A 14,731-nucleotide genomic window follows, 5' to 3' on the forward strand; every position below is an offset into this window, starting at 1 on the left:
GAAGGAAGAAGGAAGGAAAGAAGGAAGGAAGGAAGGAAGGAAGGAAGGAAGGAAGGAAGGAAGGAAGGAAGGAAGGAGCAGGGAAAGAGGGAGGGAGAGGGGGTAGGGAGGGGAAGAAGAAAGAGAAAAGGAAAAGGGGAGGAAAGCGGGCTCTCCACTAAAGTGTGCTTTTGTGAGAGATGCACATGCGCACAACAGTGCCAAAGAGAGCTCATGCATCATTAGGCATCCATGGGGCGGGGCTAGAGAAGCATTTAATTAATGTCTATCAGGAGTGCGCATGCGGGGCTACTCAGCTGTCGGTGCTTCCGGAAGCTTCCCCACCACGAGGAGGGAGGAGAATCACAATCCAGGAAAAGCCTGAAGGATTCCCCCATTGGGGATGGAGCTGAAAGAGGGCAAACAACCCCCTCTAGCAGTGGTATCTGGTTCTCCGGCATGGCGCAAGCTAGGGGAGAGGCAGTCTGGTGCCCCAAGCCAGAGAGGAGAGATGCCACCAGGTGGCCCCTAAGGACCAGAGGCAGAGTTAACTCACAACCTGTTAACTTTGTGGGGTTTTCCATGTGCTCAAGACAGAAAGCTCCTTGGGGACAGTGGCTGCTCCCCTTTTCTTGTGTCTCCATGACCTAGCACAGTTACCTGCATACAGGAGGAGCTTAACCATTGCTGCTTGTGGCAAAAAAAATAAAAAATGGGAATTGAGATATCCATGGGTTGGGGAATGGCTGCACACGTTGGTGATGGAATACTATTGTGCTTTTAGAAATGATGAGCAGGAAGATTTCAGAAACAGCTAGACGGATCTGCAGGAACTGATGCAGAGCGAAATAAGCAGAGCCAGAAGAACACCATAGACATTAATGGTACAATGATTATCTGTGAAAACTTGGCTAACTCTCCTCAATGCAATGATCTAGGACAACCCTGAAAGACTTAGGATGGGAAATGCTATACGCCTCCAGAGAAAGAACTTAGAAGACTACAATCGTCTTTCATATCAGTGTATTTATGGGTTTTTTTTTGGGGGGGGGGGGCAGGGCGGTTGGTTATGTATGAGTGTGCTCATACAACAGTGACCAAAATGGGCATGTGTTTTGCATCACAAATAAAAATAAAATTTTTTTTAAATCTTTGCTTGTTAGCTGGATGGATCAAATTTTTATCTCAGTGGTCATTTCATACAAAAGGTTATTTTACAGGAGAAACGAAGTAAACCGTGAAATCACTCACCACACACACACACACACAGAGGAAACACGAGTTGGTCCTTGGTTTGATGATAAATGTTGAAAAGCACCTGTGCAGGTTTCTCTTTGGAGGTATAAGATAAAAAAAGCCCTAACTATTGGGAAACCCGTTATTCTTCTTGAGGATGTGAGCTGAAATGTCCCACAACCCCTGCCAAGGAGCTGTGCACAATCAAAAGAACACAGAAACAAGAACTAGTTGATTATAGCATGGGGCTACCTTTTTTTTTTTTTTTAAACCCTTAACTTCTGTGTATTGGCTCTTAGGTGGAAGAGTGGTAAGGGTGGGCAGTGGGGATCAAGTGACTTGCCCAGGGTCACACAGCTGGGAAGTGTCTGAGACCAGATTTGAACCCAGGACCTCTCGTTTCTAGGCCTGACTCTCAATCCACTGAGCTACCCAGCTGCCCCTTGGGGCTACCTTTCATATAAGACATATGGGTTGCTTAGATTCATAGTTATGAGGAAATTCTTTGTATCCGTCTTTAGACATAACCTGGGTCTTTGGTTGGGGATCTCTGGGCAGCAGGCACAGGTTTCCTGTTATACAGGACTAGATTCAAACAATGCTCATTTTCCATACTCATTACCTTCCTTAGAGTCTGCACAAAAATTTCCCCAGTTGCCCCAGGGTATTTAACATATCATTAGCATTCCATTTCCATTGAGGTTTGCTGCCCCAAATGGGTAAACAGAGTGAACCCTGGGTAAAGTGATGTCAGTTCCCTGGAGAGAGGCAACAACTGCCCAAATAAATGACTCCTTCCTTTTTCACTAAGCTGGATAAAAAGCCTTCCTGAGAACCTGTACTCACCCTCCTTTATTTTTACTCTTTTTCCCCTTACTTCCTTTGCCTACCTCCCTACTTATCTCACTTACTTAATGTACTAACTACTCTCTTATTATATTTTCTTATAATAAAACGTGTGTCTGCCAAATGGAGTCAGTTTGAGCTATCAATCAATTCCTTGGACAAGACCCAATTAGCATTCCCCAATCGCTGATATTAAAAGCCAAATATCTGCTCTCCTCAGCTCCCTTGCCATATGACCCTGTATTTGTTTGTACACAGGACATCTCAAAACTCTTAAAAATTTTTTGTTTTTTTTTTTAAACCCTTAACTTCTGTGTATTGGCTCCAAGGCAGAAGAGTGGTAAGGGTAGGCAATGGGGGTCAAGTGACTTGTCCAGGGTCACACAGCTGGGAAGGGTCTGAGGCCAGATTTGAACCTAGGTCCTCCCGTCTCTAGGCCTGGCTCTCAATCCATTGAGCTAGCCAGCTGCCCCAACTCTTAAAAGTTTTAATAGATTTGGGGAACTTTTTGTATTTTCTTTATATATTTATATATATATCTTCCCCCAAAAAATGTAAGCTCATCGTAGGAGACTGCTGGGTTTTTTGCCTTTGTATCCCTAGCACCTAGCACAGTAGCTGGCACTTGTACATGGCTGAGAAATATTTCCTGGTTTGTTGATTGATTGACCTTAACATTGAGCTGCCTCTTCCTAGAATTAAATGGGGGGGGGGGGCAGCTGGGTAGCTCAGTGGAGTGAGAGCCAGGCCTAGAGATGGGAGGTCCTAGGTTCAAACCCGGCCTCAGCCACTTCCCAGCTGTGTGACCCTGGGCAAGTCACTTGACCCCCATTGCCCACCCTTACCACTCTTCCACCTATGAGACAATACACCAAAGTACAAGGGTAAAAAAAAAAAAAAGAATTAAATCTGGGAAGGATCTTTGAGGTCATCTAATCCCAGCTCCTTTTGGTCACAAATGAAGAAATTGAGGTCCTAGAAAACTGTGAGTTGGCCAAGCTCATACAGGCAGTTAATAGCAGAGAGAATTTGAAGCTCAAAATGAAAAAGAAAAGGATTTTTTAAATAGGGGCAGCTAGTTTTCTGACTGGGACAGACTTTCATGTCTAGATTGTAAATTTGGCCCCCAGACAATGGGGTGTCTGACAGAGAGGGGAGGGGGTCTTGCATCAGGAACCAAATAATGTTTGTATCTGTGTCCATGAAGTGGCATTTGCCATTAGGGCATTTTCTCCTTCCTCATGAGAAAGAATAAAGATCTGCTTCTTCCATGCTCAAAAAATTAAATTAAATTAAATAGGGCTCAGTGGATAGTGAACCAGGCCTGGAGTTGAAAGGACCAGGGTTCAAATCTGGATTCAAACACTTCCTAGCTATGTGACCCTGGGCAAGTCACTTAAACCCAATTATCTAGCTCTTCCCACTCTTCTGCCTTGAAACAGATACTTGTATTGATTCTAAGACAGCATGTATGGGTTTAAAAAGAAAATCACTGAGGCAGCTGGGTGGCTCAGTGGATTAAGAGCCAGACCTAGAGACCATAGGTCCTAGGTTTGAATGTGGCCTCAGATACTTCCTAGCTGTGTGACCCTGGACAAGTCACTTAACCCCCATTGCCTAGTCCATACCACTCTTCTGCCTTGGAACTAATACACAGTATTGATTCTAAGATGCAATAAGGATTTTTTTTTAAATCACAAAGATCTGTGTGATTGATTAAATTAATATTTATTAATTTAATATTGCAATAGTGATTAAATTGAGTTGGGGTATCAAAGTTATCTTCATAAGTACAAAGGGACTCAGAGAATACCTCTCCACCACCCTCCAAATTGAGCAAAACAATGTAACATTCCCAAAGGGAGGAAACAATAGAGATTTGAATGGGGAAAGAGGGGAATCTGAGAAGGAGAATGGGACATTTGACTTTTGTCAGGATGTTGGCAAGTAGAATAGTGTTACACACTGGAGAAAGGGAAGGAAAAGGATAGCTGGGCAGTTAGAACTTGAAAAGAGATTTGAATCTCTTCCTGAAAAAGGAGAAATAACCAGCTTGTCCTCTATAGTGTCTCAGAAGTTGACAGTTTAAAAAAAAAAAAAAAAAAAAGATCATCCACTAAGCATCAGAGGAGGGATAAAAGAGGGTAGGAGAAGGGGCTGGCATTCATATGGCTCTATAAATGTTTACAAAGCACTTTAATTAGTCTGAGAATGAAAAACCTCTGACTTCTCCCCATTCAAGGGTTTATTCAAGTCAACCAGAAAATCAAGTCAAGAAGCATTTATTGACTTACTATGTGTCTGGCTCTGTGCTAAACTTTGGGAATACAAATACAAGCAAGAAGATTGTCCCTACCCTCAAGGAGCTTACAATCTAAGGAGGGAAGACAAGTAATGAAAGGAAATTGAAGGGATTTGGAGCATATGTGTGGGTTACCATGTTGGAGAAAGATGGAGAAAGTCCAGAAAATCAAGAATTCAGCCTGGAGAGAAATGAAGACCTGGTTGAGTGGCTTGGGGTAGGGTGGGGGGAGGAGGTGGGGAAGAAGGAGACTCTTCCTTGAATGGAAGGTTCCTAGAGGCCAAGTCTACTGGGGTGGACAGTATTTTCAGTGTGAGAAGGCCAGTGATACGATGAGTTTCTTGGGAATATAGATTTGTATGGCATGGTAGAAAAAATATATAGTCAGGAATACAAGCTAGAAAGGAAAGAATACCTTTCTCTTCCCAATCTGGGAAGAACTATAAATTTTCTGGTAGCCAGCCAACTCCTTCTCAGAGGCTGTTATAAACACAACAACCAGCCCAACTCATGTTGAAGCATGACAGAGATAATAGACTGGTAACTAAATATTTAAATGGTACTTTAAGACATATTGTCGACAATTCTGAAGGACTTAGGAAAAAGAATGCTATCCACTATCAGAAAAAGAACTGTTAGAGTAGAAATGCAGATGAAAACATGATTTTTTTACTTGACTATTTGGGTATATGTTTGGGGGTTTTGGTTTTATAAGATTATTCCTATACAAAAATGAATAATGTGGAAATATATTTTGCATAATAATACATGTATAACCCAGATTAAATTGCTTACCAGCTCTGGGAGAGGGAAGAGAAGGAGGGAGGAAGACAATTTGGATCATATAACTTCAGAAAACTTACATGAAAATTTGGTATTACATGTAATTAGTAAAATAATAATAATAATAAGATATATTGTTGTTGTTGTAACATAGCCAGTAGGGAAATTTGTTTTGTTTAATCATACTTTGTACTGGGCTTTTGCTTTTCTTTCTTTCTCAGGCTGGGGGTCAGGAGAGAATGGTGGGAAGGAAACAGTGAAATAAAATTTAATGTGAAAAAGAATTTATTCTTAGGTCTCTTACAGATCAATCAAAAACCATTTCTTAAATGCTTACTATTGTTGGGCCTGGGAAGCCAACTGAGTATAAGAGCTGATAAAAACAGCAACACCTAATGAATGGCAGGAAAACCCCCAACTGGCAACATCTGTTAAATGGCAGGAAGACCCCCAACCAGTAACATCTGTTGAATGAATGATAGGAAGCATGTGTTAACATCCAGCCCCTAGTTCCCAGTTCCTGGAACTGAAACTTATGGACCTAAAATTAACCTCCGGCCCCAAAAATGTTTCCCAGCACATACCTGTCTTCCTTATCTCCCCCTTGATGGATGTTTGCCAGATACTTCCTAACCCCTGACCCTGAAACCCCCTTGATGGATGGTTGTCAGATGCTTCCTGATGCCTGACACTCACACCCCCTTGATGGATGGTTACCAGATGCTTCCTGACCCCCTGACCCTAACATCCCCCTTAATGACGTATATTCCCAGACCCCCTTCTCCAGAAACCCTATAAAAACCTTTGGCTAAGGAATCCATGGGGTCAGTCAGGCAAGCCTCTCTGCCTACTGGCCCTAGCATCACTGCTAGCCAATAAATGAGCCTCTTCTTGTACATTGCATTGTCAGTGTGATTCCTCTGGCCACAACCGAATCTGGGCCAAAAAACTCAGGTCCAACAAAACTATATATAAGCTGGCTAGGCCCCTCATTCAACGTTCCATTTGCCTTGGAGGCTATGAGACCCAAGCTCGAGCTGGCAATACAACAGTACCTCTTGCTTTTACATTATCTGGTGTGCCTCCTAATTTGGGAAATCAGAACCAGGCCAAACACTATATATCAGTCTTTGCCCTAAGCATTGGGAAAACAAAAGCCAAAAATTGTCTGGGATAGAATTGAATTTGAAATTGACCCTCAGGGATCATTTTTTCACCAGTGGTTTCATAAGAATGGGGTCAGTGTCACTGAAATATTCAGTCATATTTGTATTCATGAGGGGACTGGATGACTTCTTATCTGGTTATAATGGGAATTCTATCTGAATATAATTGGATCAGAAGGTGGCGGAGGTCTTTTCAAATTCTTTAAGTCCACAATTCTGTGATTTCTGTACTCTTTTTTATATATAGAACCAAGATTTGAACCTATTACATATAGTTTCAAATTTTGGTTCTGCAAGTTAGATAACCAAACATCTATTGGTGTTTGTTTCCTCATCTGTAAAATAAAGGGGTTGAACTACCAAAAAAAAGAAAAGAATGGAGTCAGCAATTAAGCAGGAATTGAGGATTTTCTAAGTAAATCATTATATCTTTTGCATAAGGCAAAACTTTTTTTTTCTCTCTGCCTAAGCTTATTCCCTTGGTTTCTTTTTCTTAATGCTACAGCTAGGATTTCTAGTACTGTGTTAAATAATTATAGTGACAATGAACAGCCTTACTTTACTGCTGATCTTCTTGGAAAGATCTCTAACTTTTCTCCATTATATATGTTTACTCTTGGATTTAGATAGATATTATTTATTATATTAAAGAAAAGCCAATTTAGTCCTATTATTTCTAGAGTTTTTCATAGAAATGGACACTGGATTTTGTCAAAAAAGTCTTTTTGGCAACTATTAATATAATAACATTTTAAAAGGATTTATGTTATTAACATAATTTATTGTGTTTATAATCTTCTTTATATTGAAACAACTCTGCATTTTTGGTATAAACCCAACCTGGTTCTTTCTAATGTGCTACTGTAGCCTTCTTTTTAATGTTTTATTTAAAATATTTGCGTCAATATACATTAAGGAAATTTGGCTATCATTTTCTTTCTCTGTCTCTTCTTGTTTTAAGTGTCAAGACTAGACTTGTATCATAGAAAGAGACTGGAAGGGAGCCTTCTTTTCTTTTTTTTAAATTTATATAACATTGAAATTAATTATTTCTTGAATAGAATTCAATTGTAAACCTGTGGTCTTCCTCCTTCTCTAGCTTGACCTGCTGACTCACCTCCACAGGACTTTGACTACCATGCCATAGAAATGTTTTCATCCTAGAAATTCTCCCCACCCCAAGAAATATCCTGTACCCCAGAGGCCTTAACTTCTGATTATCTGATTCCTCCCAGAACCTCCAGTTTATGGAAGGGATGTAGGTAAGCTATGTCTTCTTCTCCTGACTTTCTCTGCCATACCCTGTAACCCTTCCAGCTCCCTTTTATGTGTTGTCTTCCCTCATTAGTGTGTAGACAGGTACTTGTAGACAGGTACTATCTTTCTACTTATAATTGTTTTCTCAGTACTTAGAACAGGGCTAGGCACATAGTAATTATTTATTAAATGATTGTTGGTTGATTGATCCCAGATTATTTTTTCCTTTGGAAGTTCATTTCTGACTTATTCATTTATTTTAAAACCTTACTTTCTGTCTTAGTAATACTAAGACAGAAGAGCAAGGGCTAGACAAACGAGATCAAGTAACTCACCCAGGGTCACGCAGCTAGGAAGTGTCTGAGGTTAGATTTGAACCCAGGACCTCCCAATTCCAGGCCTTGTATTCTATGCTGCCCATGCAATTTCTTTTTTCTGGTATGCGGGTTATTTAAACAACCAGGGTTATTTCGTTCATCTAGTTATTTTATACTTCTCTAAGTATTTCTTCCCTCTAAGTTATCAGTTCTGTTAGCAGATAATTGAGCGAAATAATTTCAATTTCTTCTCTTTTGTCTTCAGTTATTGAGTTCTCCTTTTTAATTTTTTGATGTGAATAATATGGTTTTCTCTTTAAAATCAGAGTAGCTCATTTTATTTATTTTATCTTTTTTTTCTTTCAAAATCCCATTCCTAGTTTTATTTGTCAACTCAGAAGTCTTTTGCTTTCATGTTGGAAAAACTTGTATAGGTTGATGTAGAGTGAAGTTGAGAAGAATCAGGAGAATGATTTATTTACATTAACATTGTAAATAAAAGCAACTTTGATCAACACATAATGGGAAAACAAAAGGCCAGCCTGTCACAAGAAGTTTCTTGCTTCTGAGGGAAAGAGAGATGTTGATAACCTTATCCGAACATATTCTCCAATGATTAATAAAATCTCCCTCCATCACACCCTCTCCCAACAATGACTTTGAATGCCCTAGTAGTCCTCATCTGAACTGTATTCTTCTTCCATGTCTAATTCTAATTCTGAGGTCAGGCAGGTAAGCTCTCTGAGGCTCCATTCCTTAACTCCGAGATGGGTCCCAGATTTAGAGCGGAAGAGTAGATTGATCATCACAACTTTGACTTGTTTCGATTTGCCTTTTTCTCAACTGGCTCTAATCGGTGAGATTGTTGAAGCTACCTTCTCCAAGAGGAAGCCATCCCCTAAACTCTCAAAGAGCTTTGTTTTTTTTTTTCAACTTTCTAATGTCTTTATCATTTGGCCAATTAACAAACATTTATTAATGACTAGGGAGCTACTCTTAAGGTCAAAAAGGCTCTGCTACACAATGGCTTGGTGACCCAAAGTGGATCATTTAATCTTTTAGTTACTCCAAGCAATTCTCTAAGATTCTAGATTGCAGAACAAGTGCTGATTAGCATTGATGGAGAGAATTTCCTCTTTGAGAATTCCCTTTAGTTGATGAAACCATGAGTCTGATCTCCCTACCAAAAAAATTGTTAGGTACAGTTAGTGGAAAGCCTTCTACCAAAGTCCTCCTTTGAGGTGGCCCAACGGTCTAAAAGGCTCTGACAATAGAGCACAATTTCTAACAGTTCTTTGTTCAATGGTGTCCAACTCTTCATGACCTCATGTAGGGTTTTCTCAGCAACAAAGATACTGGAGTGGTTGGCCATTTCCTCCTGCAGCTCATTTTACAGATGAGAAAACTGAGGCAAATAGGATTAAGTGACTTACCCAGCCATACAACTAATAGTTCTTACCAAACTGAAAGAAGTTCAAGTATAGGTTATAGATGGGGTCTGTCTCTCATCCAAAGACAAGCCTTAACTAGGTCCGTAGAGGGTCATCGCGAAATAGCCACAGTTGATGTAGGTAGAGTTTCGTTGCTTGGGTGGGGAAGGGAACTAGAGAAGAGGGGATGCAGACCATAACAACCCTGGCAGACTGTCTCCTGAAGAACAGAGGGTCCTGTGGTCTACTCCAGTGGGGTGGTGTCTGCATTCAAGGAATCGAGGATCCTTGAGCCATTGAAGTAGATTATAGACTTCTAGTTCTGGAGTTGGAAGGGAATATGGAGGCCATCTAATCCAACTCCCTCATGCATAATTGGAAACTCTTGAACCCCTAGAACTACATTACCCAAAATTCCTTTCTGTATTACCCACAATGCTTTTCCCTCTGTGTACATTTGCATCTTCACTGTTGGTTATAAGTTCGAAGGCTCAGCCTGGCTCCTCTTTTTTTGCTCTCTCAAGCGGGCTGGGTTTAGTACCTTTTTAGTTAGCTTTTTTTTGTTAGTTTATTATTAATAAAAACTCATAAAATATAATACTTAGTTAGTTGTTAGTTAGTTGGAGTTAATTGTGTTCTTCCAAAAATTCACCTTTTAAAAGTTAAGCCAGAAATTCTCCTACAGCAACAGAGAATGGACAACCTTCAGAAGTTCTAGATTCTTCCTCATTGAATGTCTTCTTGGTGTAGGGTGTGAGAGGCTGATCTAAACCTAATCTCTCCCATATTATTTTCCAATTTTCCCAGCAGTTTTTGTCAAATAGTGGATTTTTGTCCCTCATTAAATGTCTTCAAGCAGAGGCTACATGACCATTTGGTAGGTACTTTGTAACAGAGATTATGATGGGATGACCCATGAGGTCTCTTCCAGCTGTCAGATTCTGTGCTTCTGAAGTTCTATGGCTTAGATCAAAGAATCAAAGGTCAAGAGCTAGAAGGAATCTATTAGTCCTCAGATGTCACACTTAGGGCAGATTAAAATGTAATTGGGACACATTTAACAAAATAAATAAAAATACAATATGACATAGTGAATATGAGGCTCCCAAGGATCTATTTCTATTTGAGTTTGACACCTCTGATCTAGTCCAATCTTTTCCTTTTACAGAAGAAAAAAACAGAGGCCCAGAGGCATTCAGTGTCTTGTCCAAGGACACACAGATATGCCAGTGAACACTTATTAAGTACTTACTATGTGCCAGGTATGGTCCTAAGAACTAGGGATATAAAGCAAGTTAAAAACAAATCCTATCCTCAAGGAGCTTATATTGTAATAGAAGTATAAGGAGCAGCAGTGGATTAAAACTGAGGTCTAATACTAAGTTCAAAGATCTTTCCACAAACTCCTCAAATGCTTTAAACTTTTTTTTAATTTTAATTTTCAGTTCCAAATTCTCTCCCTCTCTCCATCTGCTCCCTCCATACCCTCCCCATCATTGCGAAGGCAAGAAATATGATACCTATTATGCATGTGATGTTATGAAACACATATTTCCACTTTAGCCATGTTCTCGGGGAAAAAAGCAAGAAAAATAAAGAAAAGATATGCTTCAATCTGTTCTCTGAGTCTATCAGTCCTATATCTGGAGGTGGATAACATTTTCTTCATGAGTCCTTTGGAAGTGTTGTGGATCATTATTCAGATCAGAGTTGTTAAGCCTTTCAAGGTTGATAATCTTTACAATACTCCTGTTACTGTGTACATTGCCTTCCTGGTTCTGATCAGTTCATACAAGTCCTCTCAGGTTTTTCTGAAACCATTCCCTTCACCACTTTTTAAAAACTCTTATCTTCTGTCTTAGAATCAATATTAAATATTGGTTCCAAGACAGAAGAGTGGTAAGAGCTAGGCAATGGGGGTTAAGTGACTTGCCCAGGGTCACACAAGTAAAAAAAGTGTCTGAATCCAGATTTGAATCTAGGACCTCCCCTCCTTGGACCTGACTCTCAATACACTGAGCCACCCAGCTGCTCTCCCTTCATCACTTCTTATAGCACAGTAGTATTCCACCACATCCATATACGATAATTTGTTTAGCCATTCCCCAACTGAAGAGCATTGCCTCGATTTCTAATTCTTTGCCACCACAAAACGAGCTGCTATAAATTATTTTTGTACATATGAGTACTTTTACTTTGATCTCATTAGGATACAGATCTAGTAGTAGTATTGCTAGGTCAAAGGGTCTGCATAGTTTTAAAGTCCCTTGGCTATTGTTCCAAATTTCTCCAGAGTGGCTAGACCAGCTCATAGCTCTCCCAACAGTGCATTAGTGTACCTATAGTGCCACGTCCCCTCCAATATTTATTGTTTTTTTTAGCATCTTAACCAATCTCATGGGTATGAGGTGATATCGTTGGTTTTAAGTTTGCATTTCTCTGATTATTAGTGATTTAGAGCATTTTTCATATAATGATTGATAGCTTAGATGTGTTCATCTGAAAACTACTTATTCATATCCTCTGACCAATTATCAGTGGCAGATAGATCTTATTTTATATTTTAGTTCCCTATGTAGTTGAGAAATGAACCCTTTATCAGATAAACATGGCATAAAAAAATTCTCCCTTTCCTGCTTTTCTTCTACTTTAGGCTGCATTGGTTCTGTTTGTGCAGAACCTTTTTAATTTAATGTAATCAATACTGTCCATTTCGATTCTTGCAAACCTCTCTATCTCTTATTTGTTTATGAACTCTCCTATCCATAGGTCATTTTTTTTCTGTACTTCCCTAATTTACTTATGACATCACCCTTTATATCTAAATCATGCACCCATTTAAAGTTTATCTTAGTATTCAGTGTGAGATGTTGGTCCATGCCAGGTTTCTGCCAAACTGCTTTCCAGTTTTTCCAGTAGTTTTTTTTTGTTAAGTAATGAATTCTCATCCCAATAGCTGGGATCTTTGGGTTAAGCAAACAGTAGGTTACTTGTGCTTATTTATTTTTACATATTGTGTACTTAATTTATTTCATCGATCAATCGCTTCATTTCTTATCCAGTACCAAATTGTTTTCATTATTACAGCTTTGTAGGATAGTTTGAGGCTGGTACTGCCCCAGATGCTTTTTTTATGACACACATACCCCCAAGCATCTCTGTGAAACAAAGGTCCATCCTGTTGACACTAATATTCTTCCAGTGATGCTGTATGTCATATCACGACCACGGAATACCACTGCCCATAAAGGATTAAAGTGGTCCATCACCCAAAGAGTCGTGGAGTGGCAGACAGAGAACACGAGTAGGCTACATCCTATTACCAAAGAAGAATTATGGGAAAGCCAAGGCATACAGAATGTCACCAGAGAGATACATGAGCTAGAAAGGAGGTGGGTAAAGCATGTAGCAAAGAGGTGGGATGTTCACCTGCAGTTTCCATTGGTATCCACATGGATGGAGAGCAAAGGATCTTTTTTATGGCCTCATTTGTGTCCTAGACCCTTTGGACAGTCTGGTAAAGCCTAAGGATCCTCGTCTCAGAATATTTTTAAATATATAAAATGAAATATTATTAAAATGCACAGAATGACAAAGGAAAAATTCTGGCAAAATAGAATTGTGAAAATATCCTTCTTTAAAAACAAGCAAACTGGGGGGCAGCTGGGTAGCTCAGTGGATTGAGAATCAGGCCTAGAGATGGGGGGTCCTAGGTTCACATCCGGCCTCAGACACTTCCCAGCTGTGTGACCCTGGGCAAGTCACTTGACCCCCAATGCCCACCCTTACCACTCTTCCACCTAGGAGCCAACACACAGAAGTTAAGGGTTTAAAAAAATTAAAAAAAAAAATAAAACATTACATGGGATTTGGAGCTGTAAGGAATCGTAGAAGTCACCTAAGTTAATGAACTATTTGACAGGAAACTGAGGTCCAGAGAAAAAAGTGACTTGTCCAAGATGAAAGGAAAATCACAGAACCCAGAAGGGTCTTTCAACTCCAGATTTCATACCTTTCCTTTCTACTGCTAGGGACATGAGGAAGAGAGGGAAATTTAATAGAGAAAGGAGAGAAAGAGGATGAGCTTGGTTTGGGACCTGCTGAATTTGAGGTACCAATAGGACACCACTAAGTTTGGATATACCACCAATATCCAGGTAGAAATGTATGGCAACTGGACTGAAGCTCAAGGGAGAGACTGGGTCTGGATATATAGACTTGAGAGTCATCAAGCATTTACAACATACCTTCTCCAGACCAGGTACCCTTCTAAGTACTGGGGGATTATCAAGATGAAAACAAAACAAATCCTGCCCACTAAGAGCTTAAATTTGTGAGATTAAAAATTAATGTCCAAATACTCCAAGTATTATATTTAATAAGATTTGTTTATAATAACTTGAAGCAAGGGGAAAAAAAAACTAGAGCAAAGAGGGAGCCACCCCAGCCAAGCACAAAGGAAAAGAGAAAAGCCAGAGGTGGAGTTCCACCAACCGTATACACAAACAACGTAAGCATGCAAGGTGAGGATGAAAGAGGAAAGGGATTCTAGGAGATGAAAGTCCAAGCTTTCAAGATTTTCTATTTATGCACATTTCACTGGGTGGAAATATTATGCACACAGGTAAGTAAATATGAAATATGTTGTCATCATCATGGTGTTGTTATCATTGTGCTCCGGTGTCATGGTCATTGTGCTGACATCATTCTGTTAATTTGTCACTATATAGTCATCATTTCTTCCCCTCTGTGGATTCCTGCCTTGTCATGGAAAAAGGGCTTATGTAGCTCAATGAAACTATGAACTATGCCATGAGGGGTTATCCAAGAAAGATCTGAGTGATAAAAGGTGATCCATTTGGGTAGGAAATGGCAAACCACTTCAATATCTTTAACCCCCCCCAAAAAAAAAAAACCTAAACCCACGGAGAGTGGACCTGGTACTCTATGGTTCATGGGACTTCAAAGAGTTGGACACGACTAAGCAATGACAAGTCATCATCATTGCATTTTGTCGTTATTATCGTGTTATCATTTTTATTGTTAAAGTAGAATTCAGAAATCAATAAGGGAGAGAACCTCCAGAGGTGGATGACTGGAGTTGAAATCCTGACTCCATACATACTTATCAGTAGGATTTTGAGTATCTAAAGTGATGCTCATGAGTCAGAGAGTGTATATGGCTCAGGGTAGGTCATCCTGGTTGCCAGAGACACAACTGAAAACTTCATTTCCTATTGCCTGGTTATCAAGGTCATCAGGGTTGGTGGTGGGGATGGCACCATTTTCCAAGCTCAGGACTACTGGTAAGAGACTCATAGAGAGAACATTTTCAAGAAGCAAATCCTGGTAGAAGTCCCATCTTTCCTGCAATCTTCCCTTGACTGTGGAAGAAGGGAAAAGTCTAAGAACAAG

The sequence above is a fragment of the Gracilinanus agilis genome, chromosome 1, assembly GCF_016433145.1.
Source record: "Gracilinanus agilis isolate LMUSP501 chromosome 1, AgileGrace, whole genome shotgun sequence".
Taxonomy (NCBI): Eukaryota; Metazoa; Chordata; class Mammalia; order Didelphimorphia; family Didelphidae; genus Gracilinanus; species Gracilinanus agilis.